General features: G+C 40.1%; 1 long non-coding RNA gene across 1 annotated transcript; it reads left to right on the top strand.

Annotated features, from left to right (window-relative positions):
* Positions 1-16,339: 16,339 nt before the first annotated feature.
* Positions 16,340-23,001, top strand: LOC148362429 (uncharacterized). Its single transcript, XR_015850812.1, has 4 exons — positions 16,340-16,472; positions 21,857-21,937; positions 22,182-22,466; positions 22,540-23,001. It is a non-coding gene; the product is annotated as an uncharacterized LOC148362429 (long non-coding RNA).
* The last annotated feature ends 2,055 nt before the right edge of the window (positions 23,002-25,056 follow it).

Genomic DNA, 25,056 nt, shown 5'->3' with positions numbered 1-25,056 from the left:
TAAACAAACTTTTTCCCTGCAACATAAACGTCAATCTTCTTGTTTTAGTAGCAAAAAACGTTCAGATTCACAAGAACTTTGTACAGCACATGAGTTCTTTATTGAACAATGATCATTGCACTCGCCTCGTTGCCATTATGAGTAGAAAAACGTTCCCCAAATTAAAATCTGTAACTTGTGCTCTTGCGCTCTCTTGTGGTTGGATTTATTATCACATGAGCTCACAGACTGAGATCCTGTTAACAGTGTGCGATGTCAACGTCTTCTTGATACTTTATAGGAAAAAAAATAAAGAAAAAAACTATTAGTAGTAATGTATTATACACAAATTATTTGGACAAGAGATCAAGTGGAAGTGGTAAAAATACAAGCAAAACTGGCCTCTGTTACTAGAACTAGAGCTGGGGTCCCCTACCTTTTTCAAGCTGAGAGCTACTTTTCGTGACTAACTAGCACAACAGGTACCCAGTTTGATATGCATTTCTAAAATAAAAACTTATGGTATTACTATGTTATTACTATGCCATTACCAGACTTGTTCTTTAAAGTAGGTTTAAATAAACCCAATCAATCACTTTGCCTGATATTCAAATCGATTTTATTTATCAAGTCATGTTTATTTTTATAGCCCCTTATCAAAGGACTGCACACACCAAAAAATATTGCACACTACAGACTATTATGACACCATCCCCTGATCTAAAACCTACATGAGGGCAAGGAAACACTCAATAACCTCATCATGAAGAAAATGAAGGAACCTTAAGAAGGGACCGCACATAAGATAATCCCCCTTTCAGGATAACCGGGCTGCAAAGGATGTTGCAATAACAAACAATACACATAACTTGTCAACATGAAAGATTTTTGTACCACTAGGAGGCACTAAATATTTTACACTGTCTCTTTAGGCTCATTTTGACTGTCATTTTTGTCCTAAATCTTGTTTTCAAAACAAAAAAATATTTTGTGAACATGTTTTAAAATACTGGAAGCGAGGATACCAACATATTAACCTTTGGTGGAGACGGCGCTGGGAAAGGGGGAAAAGAAGTGTGCGCGCTGTGTGTTTAGCTCTGACTATTCCTAACGCTCACCCAAATGTAATTGCTCTCGGTGCTTTGCAGGAGTTTTTGGTTGTTTAAAGTTTGTTCTGTGAGTTGATTTTCATCATAAAGTGTCTTGACAGTGAAGATACAAGGTTAAATGAGCTTCCATATTAAGGATTCTTTAGCGATGTACAACCAAAACATGGACTGTTGGTGTGACACCTTAATTGTAAAATGTATTTGAGACTGTGGCCTTTTATACTTGACCGAACCCTGTACTAATTTGTATTGTCACCCTCCTAAAAACGGCTAACATGTATTAATACATCAGTGCTCTTTAGTGTTACCTGTGGTGTTCCACTGGGTTTAGTACTTGGCCTCCTTGTTTTCAGCATTTACATGCTTCCATTAGGTGATATTATTCACAGATTCCATTGCTACACAGATGAAAATCAACTATATATTTTGGTGGAGGAATCAGCCCCACTAAACTGTGAAAATTTGAAGTCCTGCCTCATTGAGATAAATAGATGGATGTCTCTCGAATTACCTATATTTCATGTTGACAATATCTGTGTATTATTTGTTATTGCAACATCTGTTGCAGCCTGGTCATCCTGGACAGATTACCTCATGTTCTTGAGGTCTCTTCATTTTCCTCACATTGAGGTTTTTGGATATGTCCTTTACCTCATGTAGGTTTTAGATTAGGGATGGTGTAATCATAGTGAGCAGTTTGTAATAATCTGTGGACTCCTTGTGATTAAAGGCTATACAAATAAACATGACTTGACTTGATGAGCTATTTTCAGAACAGGTTCACGGACACCTCAATTGTCCTCAGTGGGCACTCCAAGACCCCGAGCGAGAGGGATTCAACACTATAACAGGGAAAAGGAAGAAAGGTTAAGCCCTGTTTGACGTCTTGCAGGATGTAAGTATTCTCTGCAGATGCTTTTTGGGGTAAGGGCTTCCTTGTGCTTTTAGATAGACAGAAAGTCCAGACCGCAAAAAGACCCGAAAAGAATGAAATGTGCGATACGTCTGACTTGCTGCACAACCTGAAACACATGTACCAATATGTTATTCACTGTTCGATTTATGACCGCCATCAAGCAATAACATGCACATATATTTTGGAAATAGTCAAAGGCAAAGTCAGCTTTATTGTCAACTCTGCAGCAAAAACAGATAATTAAAGTTGCGTTTCTCTCAGCCCTCGATGTCTAGAAAATACACTATGTTAAGACACACTACACTAAGACACATGTAGACAGTATGACAGATGAATAGACAGTGCACAAATAAGCTTTAAAATACATACAATAGTGGACACTAACGCAACCTAAAACTTTTGCAATCTTTACAATATAAATTTAATTGTGTTACACAAAAAAACCCATAACTTTTTCATTTTATTCAGGACTACCTCATTCTATTAAAAATTTGTCGAATGGAGTTGTACAAATTCAATTTAGGCACACACACATTTTTTCACGAAATTACCTGAAACAGAGATAATTTTTTTTTTTTTATTATTTTTTTTTCATGACAGCAATGACTTGCAAATGTGTGCACACCCGTTTGTTACAATTGACATTTATTTTACAGCGCCTACAAAATAAAACAGATTGGATTTTTTTTTTACTAAAAATACTATTCCAATTATTTAATCATCACATTTATTTGACTTAGAGATCCTTCATATAATTTCTGGAAGGTTTTCCTTAACAACAATGAATTTCAACAATCAAATTAAAAACAGTTAGGATACAGATAACCCGATTCTTTTAGATGGGTTAAAATTGACACAAACTCCTGTTTTTTTTTTAAATAAATATCTATCTATCTATCTGTCTATCTATCTATCTATTTAGCTAACTGTCTTGCCGTCTAGCCGTAGCTGTCTGTCTGTCTAGCCGTCTGTCTGTCTGTCTGTCTGTCCAGCTATCTAACTCTCTAACTCTCTATCTAGATAAACTTGTCGCCCTAAAATTATGCCGGTTTGTGTAAAACAACCCCAAGAAAGAGTTTGTCTTAGAAATTAATTTGATACAAATAATCGATTGGCCTGACTGGCTGGCAACCAGTTCAGGGTGTCCCCTGCTCACACCCTGAGTATGGCTGGGATGGGCTCCAGCACCCCTGCGACCCTATTGAGGATAAGCGGTGCAGATAATGGATGGATGGATGAATCAATTGGCCTATTTTGCATTTTTTTTCGACCCACTCAGAATTAAAGCACTGTGTTATGCCTCCCTTTTACACACCTTATTTAAAATATGTATTAAAAAACTCAAAGAGCAAAAGCATTTTCTTTTGAACGGCATTTGATAAATAACTTGATAAATACATGAAAGACATGATACAAAATAACATTAACATTATTTGAATGTACACAATGCAGTACATCATGTTTTATGAAAAATATATTTGAATGGAGAAGGGGTCCAATAAGAAACACTGGAGACAAGACTAGTGTCACGAGAGCGTGGCGGCGTGGAAAGGGACCGGACCAATACGGAGGCAGGAGGCATGAAGGGAGAACTCAAATGCGTTGACGATCCATAAGTTTTATTTTACAAAATAAAAGTCGCCCAATACTCCGGGGCAAAACAGAACAATACCGAGTTCCTCCGGCACGAACTCAACAGGACAAAGCATAACAGACTAAAACAGGACAAGGCATAACAGACCGGGATTGTGAATAATGAGTATTAATGAACCCGCAACCGCAGAGCCCACCATGCAGCCTTAAATACAGACCCACCATTAGTGGAACTGCTTTCAGCTGTTGCCCAGGGGGCGGGGCAGACTGGTCACCAAGGCGACCGTGACAGAGCCCCCCTCTTAAGGGACAGCTCCCGAGGTCCCAAAAAAGAAAAAAATTACAACCTCACGCCCCGGAATGTTGACGCTCGCGATTGGGGCAACCCCGCTCCCTCCTCCGAACCCGCAGGAATGGGGAGAGGCAGGCGCCATCTGCGTCGGGCGGATCGGAATCGGCGCTCGGCAGGGAGGGGGTCTGGTGGGCAAACTGGACAGGGGACAACAGACAGGCAGAACCGACGAGAACAGGACAGGAAAATCAGAACAGGTAAAATCAGAAGAGTCGCACTCAGGACAGACCGATTCAGAAGAGGTGATTCAGACAGGACAGGCGGAATCAGAACAGACAAGACATGAGAGAGTCAAAATCAGAACCGGCAAAACAGGAGCAGCTGAGTCGGACTGGCACGCAGGCAGCGGAGTCGGACTGGCACGCAGGCAGCGGAGTCGGACTGGCACGCAGGCAGCGGAGTCGGACTGGCACGCAGGCAGCGGAGTCGGACTGGCACGCAGGCAGCGGAGTCGGACTGGCACGCAGCGGAGTCGGACTGGCGGGCAGCGGAGTCGGACTGGCGGGCAGCGAAGTCGGACTGGCGGGCAGCGGAGTCGGACTGGCGGGCAGCGGAGTCGGACTGGCACGCAGGGGAGTCGGACTGGCACGCAGCGGAGTCGGACTGGCACGCAGCGGAGTCGGACTGGCAGGCAGGGGAGTCGGACTGGCAGGCAGCGGAGTCGGACTGGCAGGCAGGGGAGTCGGACTGGCACGCAGGGGAGTCGGACTGGCACGCAGGGGAGTCGGACTGGCAGGCAGCGGAGTCGGACTCGGCCCGACGGGCAGCTGAGTCGGCCCGACGGGCAGCAGAGTCGGAGTCGGCCCGACGGGCAGCAGAGTCGGAGTCGGCCTGACGGGCAGCGGAGTCGGAGTCGGACTTGCACGCAGGGGAGAGGGAATAGCAGGCAATCGGCACGGGAGTCGGGCAGGCAGGCGTCAATTCTTCCTGGGACCCCATTCGAGGCACAGCAAGGGCCACGACGGGCGGGGCCGTGGTTCGAACGGGCAGGGAAGGCCAACTCAGTAGGCGCCTGCCAAACTGCGCTCTCCAGCTCTCCCAAAGTCGCGCTGGGATCGTTCGCTGAGTTCAATTGTTGGCGGGTTCATTCTGTCACGAGAGCGTGGCGGCGTGGAAGGGGACCGGACCAATACGGAGGCAGGAGGCATGAAGGGAGAACTCAAATGCGTTGACGATCCATAAGTTTTATTTTACAAAATAAAAGTCGCCCAATACTCCGGGGCAAAACAGAACAATACCGAGTTCCTCCGGCACGAACTCAACAGGACAAAGCATAACAGACTAAAACAGGACAAGGCATAACAGACCGGGATTGTGAATAATGAGTATTAATGAACCCGCAACCGCAGAGCCCACCATGCAGCCTTAAATACAGACCCACCATTAGTGGAACTGCTTTCAGCTGTTGCCCAGGGGGCGGGGCAGACTGGTCACCAAGGCGACCGTGACAACTAGCACCAAACCAAACAACATTTTGTTTATTTGTAGCAGTTTAGAATAAACAGATAAATAAACGTTTTTTTCTTTGAGCCGGATTAAAAAGTCTTGGACCACCTGTAGTCTAATCTTTACTCACTTTTTGGGATCAAATCAAAAACCTCTTTCATTTGGACAGCGATAAAATATCCTTTATTTTCTTGAAATTCGACGGTTATCTTTCAGTGACATAGTTCTCCAAAAATGTAAATACCCAACATTGTCCATTGATCTATCAATTCTAGGAAAATAGTAGTTATTTTGGTAACTGTGAAAATTCACATGCCATATGTGCTGATATTCTATAGGACGACTGATATTGATAGAAAAGGGAACTTTCATCAGTATTTAGTGAAATAACCAGTGTTAATTTAAACACTCTGTAGATAACAACGATATGTTCACTGAGGTAGCATTAAAAGATAACTCTTAAAGTGTTAATTTAATAATAATAATAATAATAATAATAATAATAATTTCCTTTGTATTGTCATTCTTTGTAACGATGTACACAGAACGAAATGTACACAGAACGAAATGTCGATACACCTGACCCGTTGTAGCGAGCCGATGCAGCCGCAGCCAACAGAGGGCGCCGCCATTATACCAATTAGGTATGACTCGGCCGAGGCGCGAACCAGCGACCTGGTTCACACCTGCTATCCAAAACTACTCAGTAATCGTGTTAATTATTACACGCACACTTTGGTAATAGTGTTAACTAATGAGTACTCTTATGTAACCATGGTTCAATTAACACTTAAAGAGTAAACTTTTAACACTACCTCGGTGCACATATAGTCATTATCTCAGAGTGTTAAATTAATACTGGTTATTTTACCTTGTACTGACGCAAGTTCCCTTTTCGAACACTGTTTCCCTCTTCATATAAAATATCCACACATATGGTTATTCAAGTGTAGTCAGTTATTAACACTATTATTGAATACACTTAAATAACCAGTGTCAATTTAACTCTTAAGAGTAAACTTTTAACACTACCACAGTGAACATTTGGTCCTTATCTTCAGGGTGTTAAATAAACACTGGTAACGTTTCTGTGTATTTAAAAAATGGTGTTTACAACTTAATTACACACGATCTTTCAGAAGCATCCAAAGTTTTAAGCATTATTGGAGGTGAATTAGCAATAGATGCTGCTCTTTAAAGATGAGTGTACTGCCTTGCAAATACTCGGCGTAATAACGAACAAACAAAAAAAAAACTCACCAAAAAATAAAAATAATTAAGAATCCATGATTAACAGATTATGGCATTTTGTATTCATATTTGGCTGACATAGCGGTGTGCTTTGGTTGGAATAAATACAACTCAAAACAAAATATCAGTCCAGGGATAATTAGTTATAACACAAAACAAAAACATTGCTTATTATTTTAGAAGATGAAGGCTAAAAATGAGATTTGGCACCAACAGTTTTCGAGACAAATTTGAACGCCTCATGATGTGCAGTTCAGCTAAGCTTCTGGAGGTCCCTCTTGGACTCTTGTTTTTTTCCCATTCAACACATGAAAAGAGTTGGTCTCACTATTGCCCTCTGCCATGAAGTGCAAGAATTGCGTGCCTCACTGTGCACCTACAGACATTCAGCATTAAAATACGTTTACCTACCAATTCTATTAATAATATTCACAATATGCTGTGATTTTGAAAAATAAAATATAAAATTCCAAAATTGTAAAGTTAAATAAGAAACAAGTTTAGCACTTAATAAATATAACAATTTAACTGCTGCCCCCCTAAATGCATGTGATAATCAAATAGGCACTATTTCCGTATTTTTTAAAATTGACTTTCAGCCATTGGGATAACATAAAAGCTGGTGTTAATCTCTCTGAGCTGGATATGCCCGGACTACCTGAAAAGAGCTAAACACTGGAATTGGTCAGAGTTAAGTGCTGGAAGGTTGAACCTCAGTATTCAGCATGAAAAGCTGTGAAAGGCATGTGACATTGAAGGACAAAGTTGGAGCAGCTATCAAAACAAGGCTATCAACAATCCATAATTTTCAGCCAAGTGGCTAACATGAGGACCTAGAGAAGGAAACAGTGGAAAAAAATGGACGATGTCTGAATTATGGGACTCTGCGATCATCATGAGAGTTCAGTTGTGGAAGGTCAGTGACTGTTAAGCGTTAAAAGCACAACCGGGGCAACTTACTTTGGTAAAATTCCCATTTGAGCTTCGCACAGATTAAAAGAACCAGTGTTAACACTGTGTTAAAGAAGCCCATATGTTCATGGGGTTCCTGTTAAAAGATTTAAGTATAAAATGAACACGTAAGGTCTCAACTTTTAACACTTACTCAGTGAAAATATTGTGCTTATATGCATAGTGTTAAGTAAACACCGGTAGATATATTGTGTGGTACTGTAATAAGAATTAGGCCGGAAAACTATCAAATTTATTCTACTTGAAAAAATTCTAAACATACAAGCCTCAGAAAAAATAGTGATCATCACATGGTACACGTCTGTTTGCTTAATATGTGAACTAATAGTATTTTTTTTAAATGAAGTATTTTTATACCACCAGGTGTCCCTGTATAGTACAAACTGGGACATTTAGGAACAGTACGTATTGCTATCATACATCATTAAGGGCCAATTTTGATTTGTCAAACATAACACTTTAGTGAAGGTTAATATTTCCAAATGGAGGATTACCTATCCATTGATGGTTTGACCTCATTTTAAATGCACATGTCCCAGAAACTACCTGATGATCTTAATGAAACTAAATACACTTAATATATAATGCCATATGTTTTATTAGATAATTTACAAAGAGAAGTACAAATATTTGTTGCTTCAATGACAGATTTTCATAAATGTTCAATATGAGCGCCACCTGTGACTCTCCACATTTCAATTTGGTATTCTAGCTTGTGCCAAACTTGCTGTAGCATGTCTTTGACATTTTTGTTTTGTAGTTGGTGCCTTCTTTGCAAAATATGTGAGGGAAATGTCTATAGTGACTGATTCCAAGCATACTCTAACACGTAACACGTCTTTTCTTTTGTTGTGGATATTATTTGTTTACCTGAAAAGATAGAAATGCCAAACGTTACACACAAAAACCTGAATTGTTTTTACACAAGATGTGGAGATTTGAGGCAATTCCAACTGAAAACTGTTATTGGCCATCAAAGTTGGGTCCAACATTTTGGAACACCCTGTACTTTATTTAGAAGCTAAGGTAAGACAATACAGTTTTATCCTGTCCTACAGTTTATATATTTCTTAGTCTGCTAATCGAGTTTAGGTTGACTTATTTATAAGTCTGACAGTGCCTTACTGGAAATGAACCTCACTGCATGTCGATGCAAACACTATGCCAAATATTCATAAAGAAAGCTTACGAACCCTGTAACAGGTGGCTGGCCACATTTATTGACTTGCAAACACACACGCACACACGCACATGCGTATGTTCATCCTGTGGCCACAAAATTAGGTACGCCAATCTGCCTTGTAAAGATGAAAAACTATTAAATGATATAAAATCGCCACCTGACTTTCACTTGAGCCCGATGTGAGCTATCCGTGGTCCTGAAAGCTGACATCCTGTCGGCAGCAGCCACTTGTCGGTTCGACACACGCCCTAACCTTCCCTATGAACCCCCCCCACTCCCCCTAGCCCAATTCTACCACCCTGTCTACACACAGGCCACATGTTTAAGAGCATACATGGATCTCTTTTAAGATGATGACACGTGGTCGGACTGCAGAGAAAAAGAAAAGATCAAACGATCACCATGCAATGATGGGTTACAAAATGCATGTACATTCAATAAGAGGGAAAACAAATCTAAGTTTCTTAATGTGAGCGGAATTTCTGCGTGCCGTGCACGTGCACCGCAACGTTTCTGGCACAACAATAACAATAATCACAATCATCACAACACCATGAGGCGCTAAGCACGGACACATTTTCATGTACAACTGCAACAACAAAAAAACATCTGTGTTTGCGCGCGTGCCTTTTGCGTATACGTGACTTACCTCCCCCCAGCGAACGCCCCAAATTGGTCCAAACGCAAGTGCAAAACAGCCCTCGGGAGAGACGGAATGAGAATCCGAGAGCGCCTGCGCGCATCCAAGCATCTGCGGCTCCGTTAACCGAGCGCGTCCGTACGTACCTGTAAGCGCTGCAGTCACTTGCCTCTGATGCAACATGTCCGAGCTTTCCCGTCTGTTTCTTCTCCGCTCCAGAGTGCGCGCCTCCATTTTCACTCCCGTCCCTACAATATACCCCCCTTTTTCTTTCCGGTAGGTAACACAGAAAAAAGCATGATAAGACACCCCCCCCGCCTCCCCGTGCACAAATGCGAGCCACTCAATTCCACCAGTCTGCAATTGACCTGCATTGACGTCACTGCGTATTTAGGTCCCCCACTCCTTGCAAACAGGAGGGGGGGTTACCCAGAAATAGCATCACATTAATTCAGCATGCACACGCCAGAGTTTTTGGGGAGGGTGGGGAGTCCCTGCGAAGAGGGGCTGGTTGCCTCAATCTATAATCACCCCAATTTCCCTCCCCTCTCAAAAGCCACCCAATAATACCCGCGCTCTGCAAAAGACAGGCTGATCACGACTTTGGGCTATTTTTAGGAAGGGATAGAGAGAGTGAGTGGGATGCAGGAAAGGTGGGAGGGGTGGTCGTGTTGAGAGAGACACCTCTGCTCTGTTCCCCACTAGCTGGACATGAGCAACTCAAATCACACCGGAGGGGATTGAAAACACCATAAGATCCTTCCAGCAACCCAGTCTCCACTTGCCAGACTCTGTTTTTCTCTTTTGGGAGTGTAACAGTCCACAATACAATAAACCACATGCAGAAAATCATGTTTGGAGTCATTCATTCAAAAAAGTTGCCTCATTTTTTAAAGCAGATGCCGTACCTGATTTCATTATTTGTTTGGCTCAACTTGGGCACATTATTTCTGTCTGTTACATATTTTGTGATCTATTTATAATCTTACTTTGATATTGTATGTCAATCTTGACTAATCTATTAGATCTTGAACATATGATTTGGTTGTTTTTGTTCGACTTTTACAGTATGGCCAAATTTTGTTCCTTCAAAAAGTCTTTCTCAGACAAATTAATTTTTCTAAGTACTGTTGCACTTCAATCAGTTTATTCTATAACCTTTAGATCAAATAAGCCCTACACAAAAATGAATTCCACATTCTTTGTTTCAAATAAATCTTTGCTGGGGTTTGGGTTGGTATTTGGATTATACTTAAGGAAAGCCTCTTATTGCTTTCACCATTTTTATGTTAGACATAAAAATAAAAACAAATGAAAAATACCCACAGGGAAGAGTATTACCTAATTTTCCAGCTCTCCTCCCAGCCCCTATTTGTCGAACTAATAAGGGCTCTTTGAACTCAGTTGGGCATTGTAAAAACATAATTAATAGAGGAAATCTTAGACCTCAAACATTTTGGGGACACCTGAAACAACGCATCCGACCTATATAAGGACAGTGTGGTTTAAAATACTTTCATTTAGTTAAAAAAAAAAACCAAAACGAAAATATCGATTTGAATATTAGGAAAAAAAAAAACATGAATGAAATGAAATGATCTGCATATATATAGCGCTTTTCAAGTCAATGACTTCCGAAAGCGCTTTACAGTGTGCTTCACAATTTCCAATAGCGGCCTTGTATTGCAGCCATGTAAGACGCTAACCTGCTTATTGGGGGCGTTAGGGGTTCAGTGTCTTACCCAAGAACACTTCGACATGTAACATGGACAAGCCGAGATTCGAACTGGGATCCCTTGATCCCAAGACGAGCGCTCTACCTCCTGAGCTACTGCCGCCCCTATCATATCTATCATATAAAAAAAAAATCGAGGGTTGAGAAATTTGTATTTCTTTAACAGTGAAATTCCTACCTAGATGTTGCCGCCAAGTTGTCTGGCTTCTTGTGCTACGCTGTACTCTTGGCAATATTTTTTGTTCGTATTTAGACAATACAATGTCATCTAGTGCTCAAATATTACACACAGGGGCTAAAACTTTTAAAAATGGGTTAATTTCCCTCTATAAAAGTGTTAAAATCAATTTGTAAGTTAACATTCAGTGAGAAGTCTGCTCCACATTACATGTTATAGGTGAACGGCTGCTAGCTACAATATACTGTAAGTAATTGTCAGGGTTGGGTAGGGTTACTTTAACTGGATTACTTCCAATTACTTTTGGATTACTCCAATACCAAATATGCTAATAAAAGACAAAATAAACTAAATATGAATACAATTACTACATTTTGTGCAGGATTGGGGAGTAACGGAATACATGGAATGGCAAAAATGATGTTGGTAAGCTGTTTGGATTTATTTTCATTTTGTTTCTGTCGCATTTTATGTTAGTTTTGCCATAGATCAAAGAGATCAAAGCCAGGAGAGAAATCTTACCACGTGTTGTGAGTCCTAATTTGATTCATATTTAGTTTCTTTTGTTTTTTATTAGCATATTTGGTATTGGAGTAATCCAAAAGTAATCGAAAGTAATCAAGTTAAAGTAACCCTACCCAACCCTGGTAATTGTGATGGTATTCTGTTTGACATAAAGGACCAAAATGGCTGAGCTCAAATTCCCAAAACTAATATCTATAACAATACTGTATTCAGAATATAGACCTACATATATCTTCACATAAATATACTTTAGATTATATGAATAAATGTGTATAAATGTGATTTTGTAGCGTGGGCAGAGGAGTGTCCCCTAAGTATTGCAACTTTAAACTATTACTGTCATCTACTGGTCAAAAGGGTGAACTACGTTGTGAATTACAAGCTGAATCACTGCAGTCATCAGAAAGATAGCTTGAACGGTAACTGAATATGAACCTTTTTCATCCCTCACACACAATCTCTCTCTTCTTTTTACACCAGCCAAATTTAACCGAAGAAATTAAAGACTTAAAATATGATGTCCATATGTTTGGCAAGACATTGTAATCATTAGTTATCGCTACAGGTTAGTTGAACTGTTTTCTCTCGTGAGACAAATCGTAAATATAACAAAGAAAAATATCACTCCTTTTTTACTCAATTGAGTCTTCATTTAATTTTATTATCGATCCATTTTTCTTTTGGAATAAAAGTTTCATTTTTTTCATATTTTATATTTCTTTGAATATATATTTTCCTGTTTTTTGATTCCCTTTCATAAAAAACGACTAGATAAAGGGATATTTTATGGGGGGGAGTGAATAAAACAAGGAAAAATACGTACATTTGAATATAAAGATAATCACATAACTGTCACGCTCCAGGGCTCCATGCCCTTACAAACTGTCGTATATTCCCTTACAAAATACAAAATAATCTTACACCACATTTTTTTTCAAACGTGTTTATTTATGTAGTTTAACATGTTATATTGTACATGTGTTTCGTTATATCATATATATTGTTAATTAACATTTTGAAAAAAAAGTTCAAAAATTAAGTAGCTTGGACGTTCACTGTAGAACAGGGGTCGGGAACCTTTTTGACTCAAAGAGCCATAAAAGCAAAAAATATTAATTTTATTTTGGGAAAGAGCCACACCATATATTATGAGACAAATTTACAAAATTGCTAAACCCGCACCCCAGACAAAAGCTTAGTCTTCAGCACATTTATTTTTGATGATTTGATAAAAAATATGAAAAGAGAATAATGCCAGAGCTCCTGTCCCAAAATCAACAAACATACCACTTTAAACTTGTCTCTTTCTTGCAATCACTCAAGATCGGTTAAACTCCTTTTGACCCTTTTTTTCATACATATTGGTTTCAAAACCAGATGCAAGCAGTTATTGAGTAAAAACGTCACAACATTCTGCAAATAGGGAGCCTGATGAGCTCACTTTTGGCGCAGATGGCGTAGGGCGAGAGATGGGAGGGAGTGCTTTCGCTTTTTGCATGGCTCCACCCATCCCTCCCACTCACCCAATCAAAAGACTAAGTTCTCTTCCGGTGTTTTGGCGTATTTACAGTGTGTTCTGTGGATTCATCATAAGGTATCTGAACACTGAACACAGATTATATAGTGAACTTTTATATAAAGGATTCTTTAGCGTTGTACAGCCAAAACGAGTTTTTTCCCCCCCTTTTTTGTGTGACACCTTGACTGTAAATTGTAGTGAAAACGTGCCCTATATATACTGCGAAGTAACATTTGACACTTAGCTTTGGATTGGATTTGAGTATAACTGAATAGGTTGAATAACTCAAATATCGAACAACATGGGGATATTTTGCATGCAATCAAATTTGTCTCTGAGCCATAGATATACATAGAAAGAGCCATATGGGCTCGGGAGCCATACATGCAAATATAATTAAGTAGAATTTTCTTATTCAAATTATTAATTCATTTTCTGCATTAAATTATTATTGGTAATATACTGATTAAAGGGATAACCACAAACCTGTCTTTTTTCATTTTGTCCTTTTATACTTCCTTTTTTTCTTAACTTCTTTATACAACATAATAATTCGTAATATAATGCATCAAAGCAAATGAGTTAAGCGGAAAAAGCCAGGTCTCTGAAAATAGATGGACTTCCTTTCACTACACAACTACCACAGAATGATGCATGATGGGAAATCCTCAGGCGGCAGACGCATGTGCACAGTAGAATCAAACCACTCGTTTCGTTTGCAACGAAATAAATGATACAGAGATAGAGGCTACAGCGGCGAACTCGTTTGACTTGATTGATTTACCATTTCGTGATAGTCAGTGTATACCGGATGGTGCCCATAATTGACAAATTTGCGTTTTTCCGTATAGATTTTCTTGTCCGCCGTACACATCTTAAAATGCATAATAAACGTACTTTGTACCGCAAAAACGTATAGATTGACAGCTATGTAATCACGAGATGCATTAATGACCACTAAATGGTTACCGTGAATGATTTGAATTAATGTAAAGGAATAACTGTAAAACTTACACAATTATGACTCCATGCAGTGGCACATATTCATGTTCATTTAGCCTGCTGTTTTTATTGCTGTGAAATAGCAAAACCTGTCAAATTAGCCCAGGTCGATATGCAAAGGGTCGATGCTGTGATTTTGAAAAATAAAATCCCCAAATTGTAAAGTTAAATAAGAAATTAGTTTAACACTTAATAAATAGAACAATTTAACTGCTGCCTCCCCTGAATGCATGTGCTAATCAAATAAGGCTTCGAGTCTAGCTTCCTGCTACTCATGTTTTTAAAGGCTTTTGTTTTGTTTTCAACAGCGTCATTTGGCGTCCGTATGGTGCAAATATAACCCAGTGGGGTACCTCGAGAGACATTAGTGCAAATGGCCTCGAGGGAATGGGAATAAGCGGCAATATCTGCAGAAATTAAAATCAGGCGCTGGCATCTACTGGATTTCTACTCCTGAAATTAAGCAGCTTCTACTCCAGGGGACCCAAACTCAATTGCTTGAGTGTCGTCAGAGTGAGGTTGGGCCGGATTGGGGTTTCCACATGAAAACCTCTGATTTAAAAAAACTACTGTTCCCAGATATATTTAAAAAAAATGCTACACAAAATGAAAAAAATATCAAGAATTGTTGTGAAAATCAATCAATCAATAATACATGAATCCATAAGTTGCGTGAGTTGCACTTATATCAAAGAGAGAGTATTTGACCACTTAATGTTGCTTTATTGTGCTGTTTAACCAAAAACGAGTGCTAAAAAGAAGAAAGACAAACTACAGCGTAAAAGGACAAAACCACAACATTTTTCTTTCTCTTTTTTTTGCTCAGCCTTATGAGAGGAAAGAAAAAAAGAAGGGGAAAAAAAGGAAATAGAAAAAAATTGGGAAAAGAAAAATAATTAAAAAAAGAGGAAAAAAGGGAAAGGAAAAAAGAAAAAGGGCAAAGAAAGAAGAAATGTGGAAAGAAAAAGATGAATACGAGAGAAAAAGAGAGGAAAACAAGCCAGGGAAAAAAAAGGAAAATAAGAAGGGAATTGGCTGGGGGCTCCTTTAGCAGCAAGATGGCCGACAATGATGTCAGCTCCATCTGAAAACAGGCAAACGTCATGGAAAATGGATGAAAATTTCTCTCCCTATGCGTATTTAAAAACATGGATTTTTATGTCATAGCTCATGTATTTTTTTTTTTTTTTTATTATTTGTTTTTTTAATGGATTATATTTTCCCCATCAGAGCTGCTTGATGATACACACGGTCCCGTTAGACTTTCATTTGAAGGCTGGGGCCTCAAATCATCGCCCCGCGGACTGCAATTGCCCCCTAGGCCGTGAATATGAGACTACTGTTCTACTGGACCTCCTGTAAATCACAATTGTAGAACCCAAATTACAGAAAACTATTTAAAAAAAAAAAGGTAGAGAATACTTCTCAAAAAAACGACAGGTTTAGGGATTGGTCAACAAGCCAACATGGGAACAGGTCCAAGGTCTCAAGGCTGGACCCAGTCTGGGTTTGAAGACTGCGATCTCGGAAACTAATACTAAACCAATCGTGGTGACCTGTAACACACATCCCATATCAGGGAGTTACCCATACAGGCCAACCTTTCGACATTGAAAAGCAGCAGATTATATCAGACACTCTTATTCTTCACGTGGAATCAGAGGTGCGTGTTAACGGAGTACATTTACTCAGTTACATTGACTTAAGTAGGTTTTGGGAAATTTTAAAATCCCTATACTTTGACTTTTAGTTGATTAAATTCAATGAAAGAAAAAACGGTACTTTTACTCCGCTATATTAGGCAACATTGGAGTCATTACTTCGTTACTTTATAAATTCCCTCCACGTAAGTATGCATCTGTCTTCATTGTGACGGGCATCTCCGGCAGGCGCTACCATATTAACCAATCAAACAAAGCAGCCTCGTCACGTGACTATTTTCAACTTCAGTGGGGGAAATTTAGTTTACGGATGAAAGAGATCGAAAATGTCGCCTAGCAAATAGTTTGCCTAAACAAACGGAGATTTCTGCATTCAAGAATTCCACATCGAACTTGAGGAAACAACTGGCAGTAAGTTTTCTAAATTCAAATATTAACTTTACTTGGGTTTTATTTGCTATTTATTACTTTCTTGTTTTATTCTTGTTTTATTTTCGGTTTACAGCGAACTTGGGTGTCCTGATAGGTGCTTTAAAGTAAAATGTATTATTATTATTATTATTATTATCCTCAACTAGTGTTTATTTTTTAATTTATTTTATTTTTATAAAATCACTTACGGGCAGCACGGCGGCGCAGTGGTTAGCGCTTGTGCGGCACAGTTCATGTCATGGGAACCTGTCGTGGGTTCAAATCCAGCTCCAGACTTCCTGTGCGGAGTTTGTATGTTCTCCCCGTGCTTGCGTGGGTTTCCTCCGGGCACTCCGGTTTCCTCCCACGTTCCAAAAACATGCATTTCAGGTGAATTGGCCGGTCCAAATTGTCCATAGGTGTGAATGAGCGAATGAGTTGTCTGTCCCTGTGTGCCCTGCGATTGGCTGGCAACCAGTTCAGGGTGTCCCCTGCCCACTGCCCGGAGATGGCTAGGATGGGCTCCAGCCCCCCCGCGACCCTAATGAGGATAAGCGGTACGGCTAATGAGATGAGATGAGACTTGAATTTACATTGATTATTTTAATCTACTTCTAAAATAAATGCTTTTTGTTGATAGGAAGGACATTGATTCTCTGTTATAATTATAATTATAATAATTATAATTTCCTTTACGTGTTATATCTGTTTATATGTTTTATAATCAGGGTTGGGTAGGGTTACTTTAACTTGAATAATTTCAATTACTTTTGGATTTCTCCAATACCAAATATGCTAATAAAAGACAAAAGAAACTAAATATGAATAAAATTACTAAATTTTGTGCAGGCTTGGGGAGCAACGGAATACATGGATCGGCAAAAATGATGTTGGCAAGCTGTTCGGATTTATTTTCATTTTGTTTCTGTCGCATTTTATGTTAGTTTTGCCGGAGATCAAATAAACCAAAGCCAGGAGAGAAAGCTTACCACATGTTGTGAGTCATAATTGTATTCATATTTAGATTCTTTTGTCTTTTATTAGCATATTTGGTATTGGAGTAATCCAAAAGTAATTGAAAGTAATCCAGTTAAAGTAACCCTACCCAACCCTGGTTATAATTTTGTATTGATGAGATGCTCAGTCCCACTCCCGACACTGGTTGACAGTTTGGGACCCAGAATGAGGTCACAGAAGCTTGAAGGTAACAGCGGGATGTTACCGAGTTAGTGCGGGCTCCCCTAAGTGCTTTACAAGACCGCGGGGACTCGCGATGAGTTACACATGCCTCTTGAATAATTCATCCAGATTCAATGTTTCATGAATAATCCTGAATTATCCATATGATTCTTGGTAAACGCGAGTAGCGTTCCCAGGTGGGAGCGCCACTGAGCTCGCTTAAGAATGAAAAATATCCCGGTGGCGAAGTGAGATAGAATCACTGAGACTGATGTAAGGCAATCACAAACAAATGGCATTGTGCGGTGCGGCACGCAGAGGATGGAGAGGCCCTTGTTTCTTTTCTTTCCATATACAGTGATCAACACCGCCCAGAAAATCATTGGCTGCTCTCTGCCCCGTTTGGAAGACATTGCCGGCTTGCTATACCGCAGTAAAGCCATCAACATTATAAAGGACCCATCCTAGTATGGTTAAGGTTCATTTAAAACAAGACCTAACAGGTTCAGAGGCAGTTTGTCTTCCTAAGGGCTGTCACCACCCTAAACAAGCACACAAAACTGGGAAATATTTATGTCTTGCACGTTGCATTGAAAAATGGCTACTCATATCTTATTTACCGGCCTAACTAGGAATGTGTATTTCTGCTAAATGTTATCAAAGACAATAAAGACAATTTTAATCAATTCTGTTCAATTCTTTGATATTGGTGTTCCGCTTGTTGGACAGACTATTCTGCTCAAAGAGTTTAAGGTAGAAATGAACCAAAATCTACATTTTGAATATTTTACGTTTTTTTTCTTACTCAAATTGAAAAAAATAGACAGTTAAGTAGTAAAGCGAGAAAATAATAATACTTAAAATGGTAAAATTTCTCCAACGTCGTTCGTTGGGGTTGTCCATCGATTCGATGATGACCATCTTCTTTTATTTGTGAGTCTGCTGATGTTTGAACAGTCCGATCCTGGATTGTGGTCTGAGACTCAGGTAAAAGAGGATACCTGCGCAATGATGGTTTTTAAAGTGGCGTAAGGGGTGCGCTTTCCCCAACGCCACTATCTTGATTGTAAAGAAGATGGTTCCAGTGGCAAGGGAGACCCTAGACGACCGGCATCTTCCTACAACTGCAGGCGGTTGACGGGATCCAGGTCTGTGGGAAACCGCCTCAAAGCGTGCCGCCACCAGCTTTTGGGATCACTCTTAGTATGGACTCTACCCTTCGACCTGTTCGGCTTGGGTAACCCTACCAGGAGTACGAGACTCCCGCCGACATAGCTCTAGGGGTCATGGAGACGCGCAAAGTGCCCCACCACGATAAGGTGAAACAAACAAAAACATGTTTTTTCCCCCCTACGATTCTCTTCACTTTTAATTTGTTTTTTCAGTAAATTGATAAAAGTATTCTGGTGATTCTGCTATTCTGTTATCACTCGACTACATATGCCTTTTACTTCTTATGGTTTTCTGACAGCTTGAGTCAGCTAGGAGTTGAAAATCGTTATTCAAATGAGCTAAATTGTTTGCCACATTGGATATTTGTGCTTATCTTCATTTCTACATTTTTATTTTTCTATGAAATAAGTTTAAAGTATGGTAACTCTCAAAACATAATAGTAATGTTGTAAAATTAGTCAAGAATATTTAAAGGTGCAGTCTAGAATTTGGAAATTTCTACTCACTGATGCATTCATCTGGCTTAAGTCACCATTGCAGCCTCAGTCAAACTCCTTTTGTGGTGCGTGCAAGGACATGCATTTGTTATACCCGCTAGAAAAAAAAACATTTTAATCTTTTTTAGTGGTTTAGGCGGCAGGGTGGTTAGCAAGCAGTTGGGTTCGATTTCAGCTACCGCACCTTCCCTGTGTGGCGTTTGCATGTTCCTTCCGTGCTTGCTTGGGTTTACTCCGGGTACTCCAGTTTCCTCCCACATTCCAACAACACACATTTCTGGTTGTTGAGCTGGTTCAAATTGTCCCTAGGTGTGAATGAGCGAGTCAGTAGCCGGACACTTTGTGCCTTGCGACTGGCTGGCAACCAGTTCAGGTTGTCCCCTGCCCACTGCCCGAAGATAGATGGAATGGGTTCTGGCTTCCCGGGACCCTACTGAGGATAAGTGGTGCAGATAATGGACGGATAGGTTGGTGTTTGGACTGTATTTGAAGCAGGCCTTTTCTTACTTTCACCCTTTCATGCTAAAGTAACTATACGGCAGGTGGATGGTTAGCGTGCAGCCCCGCAGTGCAGAGGTCCAGGGTTCAATTCCAATTACCATGGCCTCTTAGTGCAGAGTTTGCATGTTCTCCCTGTGCCTGCGTGTGTTTCCTCCGGACATTCCGATTTCCTCCCACATTCCAAAAACATGCATTGGCCTGTCCAAATTGTCCCTAGATGTGTATGAGCGAGTGGGTTGTGAGTCTCTGTGTGCCCTGCGACTGGCTGGCGACCAGTTCAGGGTGTCCCCTGCCTTCTGTACAAAGATAGCTGGGATGGGCTCCAGCAACTCCGGGACCCTACTCAGCATAAACGGGGCAGAAATGGATGGATGGATGGGTTGGTGTTTAGACTGTATTTTAAAAAGGCCTTTTCTTGCTTACATCATTTCATGCTTACACTAACAAAAAACTGTGGGGACGAGCATTAAATAACTCAACATTCGCTCCTCATCCATCCTCTCCATGTATCCAAACCAACCGAGTACTCTCTTATCCACACACTTGCTCAGTTCCACGACTACTCCAGTTCTGTCTCTCACAATTTCATTCCTCAATCTATCCAATCTTGTCACTCCTAACGTACTCCTCAAACACTTCATCTCAAAAACATTTAATTTTCTTCTTAAATCTGCGTTCAGGCTCCAAGTCTCTGCACCATACAACACAGTCGGCACAATCACACTCTTATACAGTGCCCTCTTAACATCCATACTCAGACTCTTGTTGCTCATCACTCTCCTCAGAGCACCCAAAACCTTGCTTCCTTGATTCACTTTGTGCAATATCTCGCACTCCATTCCACCAACTGCAGCCACATCACAACTCAAGTACCTAAAGCTTTCAACTTCTTCCAGCACCTGTCCATGCAACCTTATTTCTAACGCCATGCCCACTCCATCACGTGAACACTTCATCACCCTACTTTTCCAAACATTTACACATAACTTACGCCTATCACATACTCTTCCAAACTCCGTTACCAACCTTGTCAATGTTTCCTCAGAATCTGCAAACAACAACTGACTTACCTGCCACAGCGTTCCACTGTTATCCATCAGCTCTACACCTCTGCCAAATACTCTTGCATTCACCTCTCTCACCACGCCATCCATGTACACATGGAACAGCTATGGTGACATCACACACCCCTGTCTCACACCAGTCAACATAGGGAGCCACTCACTTGTCTTAATACATATTTAATAGATATAATATTCTACTTTCGAAAGACACCTCAGATGACGAATCCCACCTTTAACATGAGCAAAACAGTACAGATATTTTTCATTTTGGGGTTCGCAGAAATAAAACCTATTCGGAATTCAGATATTATTTTGGGGGGTTTGCAGAAAGAAAACTAATTTGAAATTTAGAAATTATTTTGGCAGGATTGTAAAAAAGAAAGCCAATTTGAAATTCAGATATTACTTTGGGGGGCTTGCGTTTAGAAAACAAATGTGAAATTCAGATAATATTTTGGTTGGTTTGCAGAAAGAAAATTAATTTAAAAATCAGATATTATTTTGGGGGTTTTGCATTCCGAAAATGAATTGAAAATTCTCCGTTTCATTTAGCAATAACTATAGAAATATTGCAACATACTGCAGGTCAGCCCGGAAGTTGAAAAAAAAAGAAAAAACTCACCCTAATTGATATCCTATCAATAATGATGATGTTGCATTATAATGAGGTAACTCTGACCTAAAAATAGGGAAAAAAAAGTGAAAACAAACAAAACCACGGAGTCAGCTATAATGCCCAGAGGACGCTCGCTGGGGAATGAGAAGAAGTCAGATTGATATTCCAGCAACGCTCTTTTGTTTGTTTTTGTTGTAAAGCCACAGAGAGCCCTCAGATATTAATAGAAGGAAGTCTTGGCTTCCACACAACTGTCAGCACCATTTCGTCCCCGTGGAAAGTGGTAACGTTTGTTATGTGCTTTTGTGATTATTTTTTATTGCTTTAATGTCTCGTGGTTCATCTTGTGCACAGGTACTCTGTCCGGGCAGCCGACACGAGGCCCCCTCCGGCAGCTTACTGCCAATATTTGTTTCTGCTGGATAAACCGCACTAGTAAGTTCACTTGCAAATTACCCAATTTAAAGGGACATTATGTGTCTTCTAGTGGTGAAATAAAAAAAACAATCCCGGAAAAAAAAAGATCATTGATTTGAATAATAAGTCCAAATAAATGGACTATCATATAAACATGCATTTTTTTTGAAAACTTGTGGGTCAATAAATGTTATCAATTTTACATAACATGAGCCTCACCTAGCGGGAGCTGATATGATTGTTCACCATCTTCCTGCTTTAGGCACCCAAAGACCCCAAAACCTTGTGTGCTGGAGAATTCGGACCAGATTGGGCAAGTCAATGAGAATTATCCAACCATCCATTATCTGCACCTTTTTTCTTAAAGTCCTTTATAGCCGTGGTCCTCAACCCTTGGTCTGCTCATCGGTACAGGGCTGTGAGTGGTTGGATGCCAGGCCGAACAGAAAGCAAATTATTATATTATTGTTATCAAGGTTGTTGTTATTATAATTTTAATCATTGTTTTAGAAACAGTACAAATTTCCTATTGTCAGAAATCAAACCGGTCCAAGGTATAAAAAAGGTTGGGGATCACTACTCTATAGACACACGCAGTCACGATGAAAGAAGGTTAATAGCTGTAATGCACTAATATACCGTAAAAAAAAATGGTTTCTTTTGAGGGTTTGACAAAGGAACCCAGCAAGAAAACCCTGATTCCTTTTATGCTATGCCTGTTGAAAGAAAACATTGACCTTCAAAGTCACTCTTTCATAGTTCATAGCGTAGCTTCAAATTCGGCGAAACGCAATGGCGTGCTGTGCATTTCAGACCTGCGCCTGCTGTGATGCCCTTCAGGAACTCAATACACTTCTTAAAGGCGTAATCGCGATGCCACCATGACTTTAGGGGGAATCGCACCGTGCATGACTCACAAGAAAATAGCCACAGGGATAACATTATTGCCTTGGCGATAGACTTATCAGATCAGCTCACGACGAAAGTAGGCTAACAAGGGGATTTAATGTTTTTGGATGTGACCGACTGATATAAGCTATGGCAAAAACAAATACTTCAACGAAGAAAATAAAAGGGGTTGATTCAACTAAACAACTGTTGCAAAATAAATTGATTTAAAGTTCATTTTTTTTCTTTTAAATAGATAGATAGATAGATAGATAGATAGATAGATACTTTATTCATCCCCTAAGGGAAATTCACATTCACAAATATCCCAAACGCGTAAGTTATCTATTTGTTCACGGTTCACGGATCCCTCAACCTTCCTTCCTGTGGTACCTAGCCATTATCTACACTACTTATCCTCAGTAGCCCATCCCAGCCATCTTCGAGGAGTGGGAACGGGACACCCTGAACTGGTTGCCAGCTAGTCGCAGGGCGCACAGAGACAGACAACTCACTCGCTCATTCACAATCAGGGATCATTTGGACAGGCCAATTAAACTGACATGCATGTTTTTGGAGGAAACACACGCAAACACGGGGAGAACTTGCAAACTCTGCACAGGATGGCTGGTAGCTGGATTTGATCCCAAGACCTCAGAACTGTTCCGCCGACTCACTAACTACTCATCCGCCGTGCCGCCCTTACTGTGGTGTGTCTCAGGCAATTGCAGCCCGGCAGCGCCCATGTCTCTCCAGCCTGTTTTTATGGATAGATGTTTGCTCCCCAAGATGAAACAGATGTACAGGTTTCCATGGTTACCAGCAGTAGAGAAGCCTCCTGATCTGACTCGGATACAGCAGCTTCATCTTTTGGTTCCTGTTGTTTTTTGGTATAAAGTGTCGTTCTGCTCTTCAGAGATGAGCCGAACCATAGTGTTGACAGTTTAACAATTCTGATACCGGATCCTTAGGAAAAACTATTTTGTTCAACAATTTTGAGTATCACACCGTACAATACACTAGTGGCTTTAATTTCCTTTAAAAAAAAACAATGTTGTGCTGATTATGAGACATCATTTGTTTTTAAGACATATTAAAGACTCAACGGCTCTTTCCAATTATTTTTATTTTGAACTACAATGAACTGTACTTGCATTCCTATACCGAAAACCGAAATATTTTTTTTTCCTTGAAAAGATTTTCGGCCACTCGGGCGGAGACGTATTGTTAGTTTGCCACCCGACGTAAAAGATGCGCGCCCCGTCTGGGCAGACGTTATTTCAGACACTGATTTAAATGACAGTACTTTTATTTGTTAATCTAATAATTGAGCCTGTAGTTTGGGTTTGTTCTTGGGATTCATTGTATACGAGAAAAATACATAAATAAAAACTCCTACTTTGCGTGATTTGACTATCGCACAACCTTTTTGGAATGCAACCACTGCGCAAAGCGAGGGATTACCGTATTTGATTAATACCCCCTGAAAGGAAAGCGATGATATTCACAAACCTGACTTTTGTAGTCACACCTGTCACATTCAACAAGCGGACGCTAAAATGTCAAAAATGAAATGCTAATTACCATTTGCCACACATTGCTATGCATAGATTCATGAGTCCAAATGAAGCCTGAAGGCAATCCTCACACAGCGGCCAAAGGGTAAACACACTCGGATAGTACTTTTACCTGGCTCCGCTGGTACTTTGGCCTCTGTCTTCCTCAGCATTGAGTAATGTTTTTTTGTGGAATGGTGGCACGAGGGGAGCTTGCAAAAGAAAAACGATTTTAAATCCTGGATGTGCATGCATACATAAACATGCGTGCACCCACCAAAGCTCGATAATGAGCTGGTGATTAATGACTCAGGCACTAAGCGGGCATCTCGCTGTCCCGTGGCGTACTGAGGGGACCTGACCCGGCCTTCGATGCTTTTTAGTTCTGTTGATAATCCTAAATAAGTGCACTCGCTATTCCGGAGCAAGATTTGTCCTGGCTGCTGCTTTTACGAAATTTAATGAGGCCAACACCTTCTGATAACCTCTTCTCCTGAGGATTTAGTAAGAAAGTAGAAAAATTAGCATCAAGGTCAAATTGGAGGCATTAAAAAACAACTCTTGTTTGTTTACCAGGTAGATTCTGATTTTGTTTCCCCCTAAAACGACAAAATTATAAAACATTAGGTTTGATAATATTAATTATATGAATGATAATAATGGTGCAGAGTTAAAAATGTGAAAAATAGTAGT

This window comes from Urocampus carinirostris, chromosome 7 (assembly GCF_059441175.1).
Source record: "Urocampus carinirostris isolate Australia breed hairy pipefish chromosome 7, RoL_Ucar_1.0, whole genome shotgun sequence".
NCBI classification, from domain to species: domain Eukaryota; kingdom Metazoa; phylum Chordata; class Actinopteri; order Syngnathiformes; family Syngnathidae; genus Urocampus; species Urocampus carinirostris.
The sequence above is the reverse complement of the archived record's forward strand: the minus strand, read 5'-3'. Positions and strand labels throughout refer to the sequence as shown.